Here is an 11,419-nt window from a genome sequence, read left to right as displayed (position 1 = left end):
ACCCCAAAGAATTCACAAGAAAACTACTGGAACTAATAGAAGATTTCAGCAAAGTTTCAGGATACAAGATAAACATACAAAAATCAGTTGGCTTCCTTTACTCCAACAAAGAGAACCTCGAAGAGGAAATTACCAAATCAATACCATTTACAATAGTCCCCAAGAAGATAAAATACTTAGGAATAAATGTGAGCAGAGACGTAAAAGACCTATACAAAGAAAACTACAAGGCACTACTGCAAGAAACCAAAAGAGATCTGCAAAAGCGGAAAAACATACCTTACCCATGGATAGGAAGACTCAACATTGTGAAAATGTCAGTTCTACGCAAAGCAATCTACAGATACAATGCAACCCCAATCCAAATTTCAATGGCATTTTTTTAATGAGATGGAGAAACAAACCACCAACTTCATATGGAAAGGGAAGAGGCCCCAGATAAGTAAAGCATTACTCAAGACGAAGAACAAAGTGGGAGGCCTCACACTACCTGATTTTAGAACCTATTATACCGCCACGGTAGTCACAACAGCCTGGTACAACAACAGATACATAGACCAATGGAATAGAATTGAGAATCCAGACATAGATTCATCCACCTATGAGCAGCTGATATTTGACAAGGGCCCAAAGCCCTTTAATTGGGGAAAAGATAGTCTCTTTAATAAATGGTGCCGGCATAACTGGATATCCATCTGCAAAAAACTGAAATAAGACCCATACCTCACACCACGCACAAAAACTAACTCAAAATGGATCAAAGACCTAAATATAAAATTGATACCGATAAAGATCATGGAAGGAAAAATAGGGACAAAGCTAGGAACGCTAATACATGGCATAAACAGAATAGGAACCACAAGTAACAATGCAAAAGCACCAGAAGAGAAACTAGATAACTGGCAGCTCCTAAAAATCAAACACTTATGCTCATCAAAAGACTTCACCAAAAGAGTCAAAAGACAACCTACAGACTGGGAAAAACGTTTTGGCTGCGACAAATCTGATCAGCGTCTAATCTCTAAAATCTACAAGATACTGCAATACCTCAACAACAAAAACAGAATGCAATTTAAAAATGGGCAAAGGATATGAACAGGCACTTCGCCAAAGAAGATATTCAGGCGGCTAACAGACACATGAAGAAATGCTCAGGATCATTAGCCATTAGAGAAATGCAAATCAAAACTACAGTGAGATACCATCTCACCCCAACAAGGCTAGTATTAATCCAAAAAACACAAAATAATAAATGTTGGAGAAGTTGTGGAGAGACTGGAACACTTAGACACTGCTGGTGGGAATGTAAAACAGTACAACCACTTTGGAAATCAATATGGCGCTTCCTTAAAAAGCTAGAAATAGGAGTACCATACGATCCAGCAATCCTGCTCCTTGCAATATATCCTAGAGAAATAAGAGCTGTCACACAAATAGATATATCCACACCCATGTTCATTGCAGCACTGTTCACTATAGCAAAAAGATGGAAACAACTTAGGTGCTCATCAACAGACGAATGGATAAACAAATAATGGTATATCCACACAATGGAATACTACGCAATGATAAAGAAAAACGATGAATTCGTGAAACATTTTATAACATGGCAGAATCTGGAAGGCATTATGCTGAGTGAATTTAGTCAGTTACAAAAGGACCAATACTGTATAAGACTACTATTATAAGAACTCAAGGAAAGGTTTAAACACAGAAGAAAACATCTTTGATGGTTATGACGGTGGGGAGGGAGGGAAAGGGTTATTCACTAACTAGATGTTAGACAAGAGTTATCTTAGGTGAAGGGAAGGACAGCACACACTACAGGGGAAGTCAGCACAACTGGACTAAACCAAGCTAAGCAGTTTCCCGAATAAAACCAAACACTTTGAGGGACTGAGTAGCAGGGTTGGGGGCCTGGGGACCATGTTTTCATGGGTCATCTAGGTCAACTGGCATAACAAAGCTTATTAAGAAAATGTTTGCATCCTACTTCGGTGAGTGGTGTCTGGGGTCTTAAAAGCTCGTGAGCAGCCATCTGAGATGCATCAATTGTTCCCAGCCACCTGGAGTTAAGGAGAATGAAGAACACCAAAGACACAAGGAAAGTATTAGCCCAAGAGACAGAAAGGGCCACATAAACCAGAGACTTCATCAGCCTGAGACCAGAAGAACTAGATGGTTCCTGGCTACCACCAACGACCGCCCTGACAGGGAACACAACAGACAGTCCCTGACGGGGTAGGAGAAAACTGGGGTGCAGAACTCAAATTCTAGTAAGAAGACCAGACTTAATGGTCTGACTGAGACTGGAGGAACCTCAGAAAGCATGGCCCCTGGACTCTGTCAACCCAGAACTAAAACCATTCCCGAGGCCAACTCTTCAGACAAAGATTGGACTGGACTGTGGGACATAAAATGTACTGGTGAAGAGTGTACTTCTTGGTTCAAGTAGATACAAGAGACTAAATGGGCAGCTTCTGTCCAGAGGCGAGATAAGAAGGCAGAGAGGGTTAGGAGCTGGTTGAATGGACATGGGAAATCCAGGTGTGGAAAGGAGAAGTGTGCTGTCACAGTATAGGGAGAGCAATTAGGGTCACATAACAATGTATGTATAAATTTTTGTATGAGAGACTGACAAATTGTGAACTTTCACTTAAAGAACAACAATTTAAAAAAAACTTAAGTCAGTTTCTGCTTTCAGTAATGGTGAAAGAGCTCTTATTAGACCAACCCTCCTGTAGATAACAAGTATAAACCAAGACAAAATATTTTTTAAAAATTTCCTGAAGGCACCAGGGACTAAGAAAGAGGCAGAAACCACAGTGGAGTAAACATTAGCAAGACGGGAACAGCACTGGGTGTGTTTCCCGTTTGTACCGTTTTCGGTGTGTGAGGGCAGGTTGCAGAGGGCGTCATGCTGGATGGCTAAGACTCAGCTAGAGAACCAAAGGGCAGCGTTCAGGGCCAAGTGAGAGGGGAAAGCCTAGAAAGGAGAGAACCACAGAGAGGGGGCCCCAAATTTGGCATAAAAACCCTGCCCAAATCTCTGGGTCGCCCCTCACTTATGCATGCACAGGGCAGACTCTAAGCAAAAGAACTGAACAGAAGTTTCAGCCGATGCCTGCCAAGGGGGAGACAGAGTTTGGAGTCTGAGTTTAGGCAAGTTAACTGCCTGCTAAAACAACAGCAACAAAGCCTGTTTGGACGAACATAACAGAAACCAAGAAGCCAGAGTCACTACACGTATTATTGACAATGTCCAGGATACAGTAGGACATTACTAGGAGAAACAAGAAAATGTGTCTTATATTCAAGAGAAAAGGCTTTCTAGGGAAACAGGCCCTGAGATGACCCAGTCACTGTAACGTGCACACTGTTTCCAAAGCAGCTATTATAAATATGCTTAAGCATATAAAAATGCTCACAATGAATTTTAAGAACAGGAAATTTCAGGAGATAAAAACAAACTACTGAAAATAACCTATTGTAAATTCTGTAACTGAAAAACACAATATCTAAATTGAAAAATTCACTCGATGGTCTTAGTAAAAGACTGCAGATGAGAGAAGAGTGATAAGCTTGAAGATAGATCAATAGAAATGATCCTTTCTGATAAACCAAGAGAAAATAGATTGGGGGGAAAAAAAAAGACCAGAACCTCTGTGAGCTGCAGGACAATGTAAAAAATATCTTACACTCGTATATTTGGAATCCCAAGAGAGGAGACAGAAAATGGGGAAGAAGAAGTACTTGAAGAAATAATGGCTGAAATTTTCCAAAATTTGGTGAAAGACATAGTTTGCAGATTCAAAAGGTCAATGAGCCCCCCAGTCAAGCTACTGCAAACAAAGGATAAAGAGAAAATACTGGAAGTAGTCAGAGTTAAAAGAACGACTACCTAAAGGGGAACGCAGATAAGAATCTTAACAGACTTCTCATCAGAAACAATGGAAGACAGGAGAGAATGGAACAACATCTTCATCAAGTGCTGGAAGAAAACCAGTTCAACACAGAGCTCTATATCCAGGGAAACTATCCCTCGAGAAAGAAGGTGAAATAAGGACAGCTTGACATACATGACAGCTAAGAGAATTCATCAACAGATCTGCACTAAAAGAAATGCTAAAGAAGTTTTTCTATCTAAAGAAAATTTATACTACAGGGAAACGTTGATCTTTGTGTAGAATGAACTCCAGAAATGGTAAATACGTGGGTAAATATTAAAGAATATTTATTTGCTTTTAATTTCTTCATAATACATATGACTGTTTAAAATAAAAATTAAAAGTGTATTGTAGAGTTTATAAAATATGTAAGTATAATGCATATGACATCTATAGCATAAGGATGGGGTAGAGGGGGATGAATCTACATTTACATTTACCTGAAGTTGTTCAATATTAACTCAAAGTAGACAGTGAATAGTTAAGGATTTATGTTGTGATCTTTAGCGCAACCATTAAGCAGTGCAAGGAAGTATAGCTCAAAAGGCGAGAGATAAAACAAAATTCTAAAAAATACTTGATTAATTGAGGCTGGAAAGAGGAAACAAAGGAACAAAGCCAGATGGAACAGACGGTAAAAGGCTGGATCTAAATCCAATCATATCAGAAATTACATTCAATATAAACGGACTAAAAGCTCCAATTAAAAGTCAGAGATTGTCAAAAAGGATTAAAAAAAAAAAAAAAGAAGCAAGGCTTTTTCTGTCTGCCAAACTCGTTGCCGTCGAGTAGATTCCAACTCATAGTGACCCTACAGGACAGTGCAGAACTGCCCTATAGGGTTTCCAAAGAGCAGCTGGTGGATTCGAACTGCTGACCTTTTGGTTCGCAACCTGAGCTCTTCACCACTGTGCCACCAGGGCTCCCTTTCTGTCTACAAGAAATGCAATTTAAGTATAAAGACACAGATATGTTGATAGTAAAAGGACACTAATGATATTCCATCAGTAGAATAAGTGCAAGAAAGTGGGAATGGCTATATTAATTCCAGACAAGATAGAATTATAGATAAATACTATTGTCTGATATAAAAGGGACATTTTATAATGATGCAAAGATAAATTAATCAGGAACCCATAGAAATCAGACATGTATGTGCACCTAATAATAAAGCTTAAAAATACATGCAACAAAAATTGATGGAATAAAGGGAAAAATAGATATTTTCATAATTATAGTTGGAAATTCTGATGATTAATTTTATGCATCAACTTGGCTAAGCTATGGTGCCCAGTTGTTTGGTCAAACACTAGTCTAGATGTTGCTGTGAAGTTATTTTGTTGATGTGATTAACATTACACAATCAGTTGACTCTAAGAAAAGGAGATTACCCTGGATAATATTGGTGGGCCTCGTGCCATCATTTGAAGGCGTTAAGACCAACAACTAAGGTTTCAAAGAGGAAAAGGATTCTGCCTCAAGACTGTAATACAGACATCTTGCCCAAGTTTCCAACCTCCCTGGTATGAATTTCAGAGTTAAGACTGCCAGAGTTTCTGGCCTGCCTAGCCTACAGATTTTGGAGTTGCCAGTCCCCACTTTAATTCCTTAAAATTCTCTCTCTCTCTCTCTCAATTTCTTAATATCTCTCCTTCATCTCCCTGTCTATCTCTTGGTTCTGTTTCTCCAGAGAACCCTGACTAATACAGATTTTGGCACCAGGAGTGGTTCTAGAGGAACAGAATCTTAAGGATGAGTTTTCAGAATTGGTTCTTGGGTTTCTGGAATTCGTTCTCCAATCTGATTAGATTTAAAAGTTCTAATGACTCTATTTCCAGTAGTAAAGTGGGCACTGATAGTCCATGGTGAGATGTGGCAACAAAGATATGCAAAATATCACCACTGGACACTCCAAATCAAATACTTACAAGAGACAAGGTTCTGGATAATCATGTATTTGATACCTTGGAACATTTTTGTCAAATTTACAAGTAAATAACATTGGCTGTTTGCTCCTAATTTCGCTAGTCCAAATGTGGAAAGAAAAGGACTTCAAATTCCCAGCTCAAGCACCACATAAATGACCTGTGTCCTGAAAGAAAACCTTATGTCCTGTAGCCACAAAGCTGAAACTGCTGAAAACCAAACCCGGAGTCTCATAGTACAAGGGACTGAATTGCAACACAAATTCAATTCCCAACTTCACAGGGTGTCTGATGTTAAAGTGAGGGCACATGCTGGGAAGGAATGGAATCCTGAAAATTGGAATAGTGACATATGGGCAGATTCTGAAGAAGCTGGGGACACTGAACCCTTAAATTCTACTGAATCTACCAGAAACAGCCCTTCCACCCTGTCTGAGAGATTAGCCCTGTTTTGCCTGAGGAATCTGGAATGGGCCTCCCCTGAGGTAGTTGCCTTGCAAGACACTGCTGATTTCCCTCAAGACTCACCCTCATCACCCCTCTTTGCTTCTACACCTATAACTAGACTCAAATTGCAGCAGGCATTGAAAGGTGAAGTACAAAGTGTGACCCACAGGGCGGTGCGCTACACACCAAAAGACCTACATGATTTTTTCTAATGTACACAGACAGAAATCCAGTGGAATATGTGTGGAAATGAATATTAGGGGTGTGGGATAATGGTGGAAGGAAAATAAAGTTGGATCAGGCCAAATTTATTTATACGGGCCCATTAAGCAGAGATTCTGGGTTAAATGTATTCACTTGAGAAGTTAGAAAGGGCTCTAACAGTTAGCGTGGTTGGTTAGTTGGCTGAAACATGGACTAAAAGGTGGCCTACACTAAATGGAGCTGAAATTCCAGAGCTGCCTTGGTATACTGTAGAGGAAGGTATCTAAAGGGAATATGGAATGGATAGTGGAAGAAGGTAATTACAAATTCCAGCTAGAACTACTGACCACTTGTTGAACTGAGGAGTGTAATTTTTATTTCTTCCTTATTTTATAATGAATAAATTTGTGTGTATATATACATATATATGTAAAAATTTTTGTTTTCTTTCTTATCTCCTTATCATATAACATAAGATGTATTAACTTTACATCACAGTAATTAAGTAGTGTTAAGCGTGTATCATAGTATTATAGTTACAGGGTATCAAGGAGAAGAGTGAACTTCACCCAGGAACTTGGCATCTTCTTCTGGAGAAAGGCTAGTGCATTTTTGGTTGTACAAAGGATAGCTGTAGTATGTTAGGCAGAAGTATTACTTTACTAATGTCTTTGTTAGGAGATTAAGAATGGTTCAAGGAGATGTGTATGGGTGCCAAGTTGACAAGGGGTAGACTGTGATGGTCAATTTTATGTGTCAACATAGCAGGCTGTGGTGCCCAGTCGTTTGGCCAAACACTAGTTTAGATGTTGCTGTGAAGGTATTTTGCTGATGAGGTTAATACTTAAAATCTGTTAACTCTAAGTAAAGGTGATTACCCTCAATAATGTGGGTAAGCCTCATCCAATCAGTTGCAAGACTTAAAAGCAAAAACTGAGGTTTCCAAGAGGAGAAAGATTCTGCCTCAAGACTGTTACATAGATATCCTGCCAGAGTTTCCAGCCTGCCTGGCCTATGGATTTTTGGACCTGGCAGCCCCCACAATCTCATGAGCCAATTCCTTAAAATCAATCAATCTCTCTCTCTCTCAATATATATTGCTGTTGTTGTTAGATGCCATCGAGTCGATTTCAATCCATAGCGACCCCACGTGACAGAGGAGAACTGCCCGACCCCACGTGACAGAGGAGAACTGCCCCATAGGATTTTCTAGGCTGTAAACTTTACGGGAGCAGATTGCCATGTCTCTCTCCCGAGGAGACGCTAGGTGGGGTTCAAACCGCCAACCTTTCGGTTAGCAGCCAAGCGCTTAACCATTGTGCCACCAGGGCTCCTTTATATATCTATATCTATCTATCTATCTACATACATATAGATAGATGGGTAGATATCTACCGATAACTATCCCGTTGCTTCTGTTTCTCTGGAGAACCATGACTGATACAGAGATTTTCATACTCTTGCCTCAGCAATTGAAACGACAACTAGACAAGAAATCAGTAAAATATACAGAAGGTACGTGTGACATTATCTAACATCTTAATTAATATTTATAGAACACTACCATGAGCTGAAGGCTGACTCGATGGCAGCTAACAATAACAACATAACAGACAACTGCAGAATATACAGCCTTTAAAAGTGCACACTGTAAATTCACCTAGATGTGCCATATGCTGGGCCAAAGTCTAAATAAATTTAAAAGGATTGAAATTTTACCTAATATCTGAACATAGTGGAATTCTATTAGAAATTAATAACAGTAATATATCTCCAAACATCTGGAAATTCAACATTACATTTCTAAAAAGCTCATGGGTCAAAGAGAAATCACAAAAGAACTTAGAAAATATTTCAAACGGAATAATAATAAAAGCAAAACTTATCAAAATTGGTAGGACCTACAACGCAACAACGAAAAGATAAACAACTCGATTAAAAATGGGCAAAGACACTGAATTGTACATGTAGAAATTGTTCAGCTGGCATATATTTTGCTATGTATATTTTCACCTTAAAAAAATAAATAGGCAAAGGACTTGAATAGACATCTCAACAGAGAAGATGTACAAGCGGCTAACAAGCACATTAAGAGATGCTCAACTCTTAATTATCACAATGAGATACCACTTCACACCTACTGGGTGTCTGAAAAAAATAATAATAATAACCAGTGTTGTAGAGGATGTGGAGAAATTGGAACACGCTTCCATTGTTGGTGGGAAAGTAAAGTGACGAAGCTGCTGTGGAAAACAGTTTGGAAGTTCTTCAAAAAGTTAAGCATAGAATTACCATTAAAAAAAAAAACAAACCCATGGCCATCGAGTCTAGTCCAACTCATAGCAGCCCTATATGACATAGTAGAACCGCCCCGTAGAGTTTCCAAGGAGCAGCTCATAGATTTCGAACTGCTAACAATTTGGTTAGCAGTCAAACGCTTAACCACTACACCACCAGGGTTTCCTAGAATTACCATACGACCCAGCCACTCCACTCTTAAGTATATGGCCCAAAGACTTGAAAGCAGCAATTCAAGGAGATATTTGTACACCAATGTTCATAGCAGCACTATTCACAATTGCCAAAGGTGGAAACAACCCAAGGGTCCATCAACAGATGGACAAACAAAATGTGGTCCATCCATACAATGCAATATTATTCAGCCATCCAAAGGAACGAAGCTCTGGTACATGCTGCAGCATGGATGAACCTTGAAAACATTATGCTGAGAGAAATGTCAGAGACAAGAGGACAAATATTATATGAGCGCTCGGCTGCTAACTGAAATGTTGGCGGTTCAAATCCACCAGCCACTCCACAGGAGAAAGATACAGCAGTCTCCTTCCATAAAGATGACAGCCTTGGAAACCCTATAAGGCAGTTCTACTCTATCCTATAGGGTTGCTATGAGTCCAAATCGACTTGATGGCAACAGGTTTGGTTTTTTATAGAAAATATCTGGAATAGGCAAATGAAGACAGACAAAAGATTAGTGGTTACCAGGAGCTGAGAGGAGGGAGGAATGGGGAGTTTATTGGTTAAAAAAAAAAAAAAACAAACGAAGTGAGGAAATTAAAAAAATTTTTAAAAAGGCAACTAATCATGGGATAGAAAAATATATAAGTAAGAGTACTTCAAAAGAAGAGTAAAGGAAGAGGTATTTCCACAGAGGGAACTTGTGGGCCAAGGGGGAAAAAAACTAGTGGGAGACAGCTAAAGGGATGTTTAGAGGAAAACTCATAGCTTTAAATACTTGTATTAGAAAAGAAGACAATCATATAATCAGTGGCCTTAGGATCCATCTAAAGAAGCTAAAAAAAGATGAGCAACATAAACCTAAAATAAGTAGAAGGAAGGAAATAACAGAGATAAGAGCAGAAGTCAGTGAATTATAAAACAATCCATAGAGAAAATTAACAAAACCCTAAGCTGGTTCTTTTTAAAGAGCCCCAAATTGATAAACCCCTAGAAAGACTAATCAAGAAAAATGAGAAAGAACACTAATCATTAGTATCAGGAATGAAAGGGGATAGTACTACAGATCATACAAATGTAAAAAGCTAATGAAGGAATATTATGAACAGCTATATGCCAATAATTCTGACAACTTAAATAGAATTGTCAAATTCCTTGGAAAAAAAGCAATTTACCAAAAATGACACCAGATCAGAAAATGTGAATAGCCCTATGTCTTGTAGAGAAATGTTTATTATTGAAAAACTTTCCTAAAAAAAGAACAAACAAAACAGTACAACAACAAAAACCTCCAGGCTCAGATGATTTCATGGGTGAATTCTAGCAAATATTTAAGGAAGAAAAATCACCAAACTTACTCAAACACTTTCAGAAAATAGAGGAGGAAGGAACAATTGCCAACTGCTTTTATGAGATCAGGATAAACCTGGTACTAAAACCTGACCGATAAATTATATATACAAAAGCGAAACCTACAGAAAATATCCCACACGAACAGAATAGCAAAAATGCTATTAGCAAATCAAATCCAGCACCATATAAAAAGGAATGTGTTCTCATTGCCTATTTACAGATGAGAGGCAGAGATGTTCAGTGGCTTGCGCAAGGCCACCCAGCTGGAAAGTGACCCTGAAGCCCGTGCTCTTTCGAATGCAATGGCGTCCTAGGTGGTGAGGGCTGGCTTTGCAGTGGAAGGAGTTGTGATGAGGCTCCTGGCTGGGGAACAGCCAGCCTGGGTCCCTTGTGCAGGTTCCAGGCTTGAAGTGGACAAGGTGTAAATGCAGAGTGCCCTGGGCCTTGTCTAGGGTCCTCTGCCCCCTGACTCCTGGCTTCCGTAGCCCCATCCTCCCCCCCCCCATTGCTACAATGAGCTCTCCCTCCACCAATTTATTTCCCCAAGCCTCCCATCACTCTCTCCTTGTTGCCAGGCCATTTTGTTGGTGGCAGGCCAATGGGTGCGCCTGTTGCTTCTGGAGGCTGCCAGCCTTGCCCCGGCAAGCCCTTACCACGCAGGTCCTGGTGCCATGACAACACTGACGCCTCCTCACGTGCTCTCTTGCCGCAGCCATTCGCCCTGCACAGAGACGCGAGGTCTGCCTGCCTCCTCTGCCCAGGCTTCTGGGAAACGCACCAGCCCAGGCACAGGGGGCATTTGGAGACCCCGTGTCAGCACAGTCCCAGACCCACGCGGCGGAGGCCTGTTCTTTCTTCTGATCCTTTGAGGAGGACTCCAAGCCTGAAGCAGCATTTCCCTGGGCTCCTGAGAGCACACGCAGAGTGGCAGGAGGTGAGCAAGGCAGGGCCTTTTCTGTGGCGGAGCCCGGAATGACGGAGCCCTGGGTCTGGCCGGGTAGTCGCCAGGCGGGGTTAGCGGGGAGGAGGAGGCTCGCCGTCTGGAGCTAGGGGGAGAGGAGGGAGGGA

The sequence above is a fragment of the Trichechus manatus genome, unplaced genomic scaffold (genome assembly GCF_000243295.1).
Source record: "Trichechus manatus latirostris isolate Lorelei unplaced genomic scaffold, TriManLat1.0 scaffold00309, whole genome shotgun sequence".
NCBI lineage: Eukaryota > Metazoa > Chordata > Mammalia > Sirenia > Trichechidae > Trichechus > Trichechus manatus.
This window is presented reverse-complemented; position numbering follows the sequence as displayed.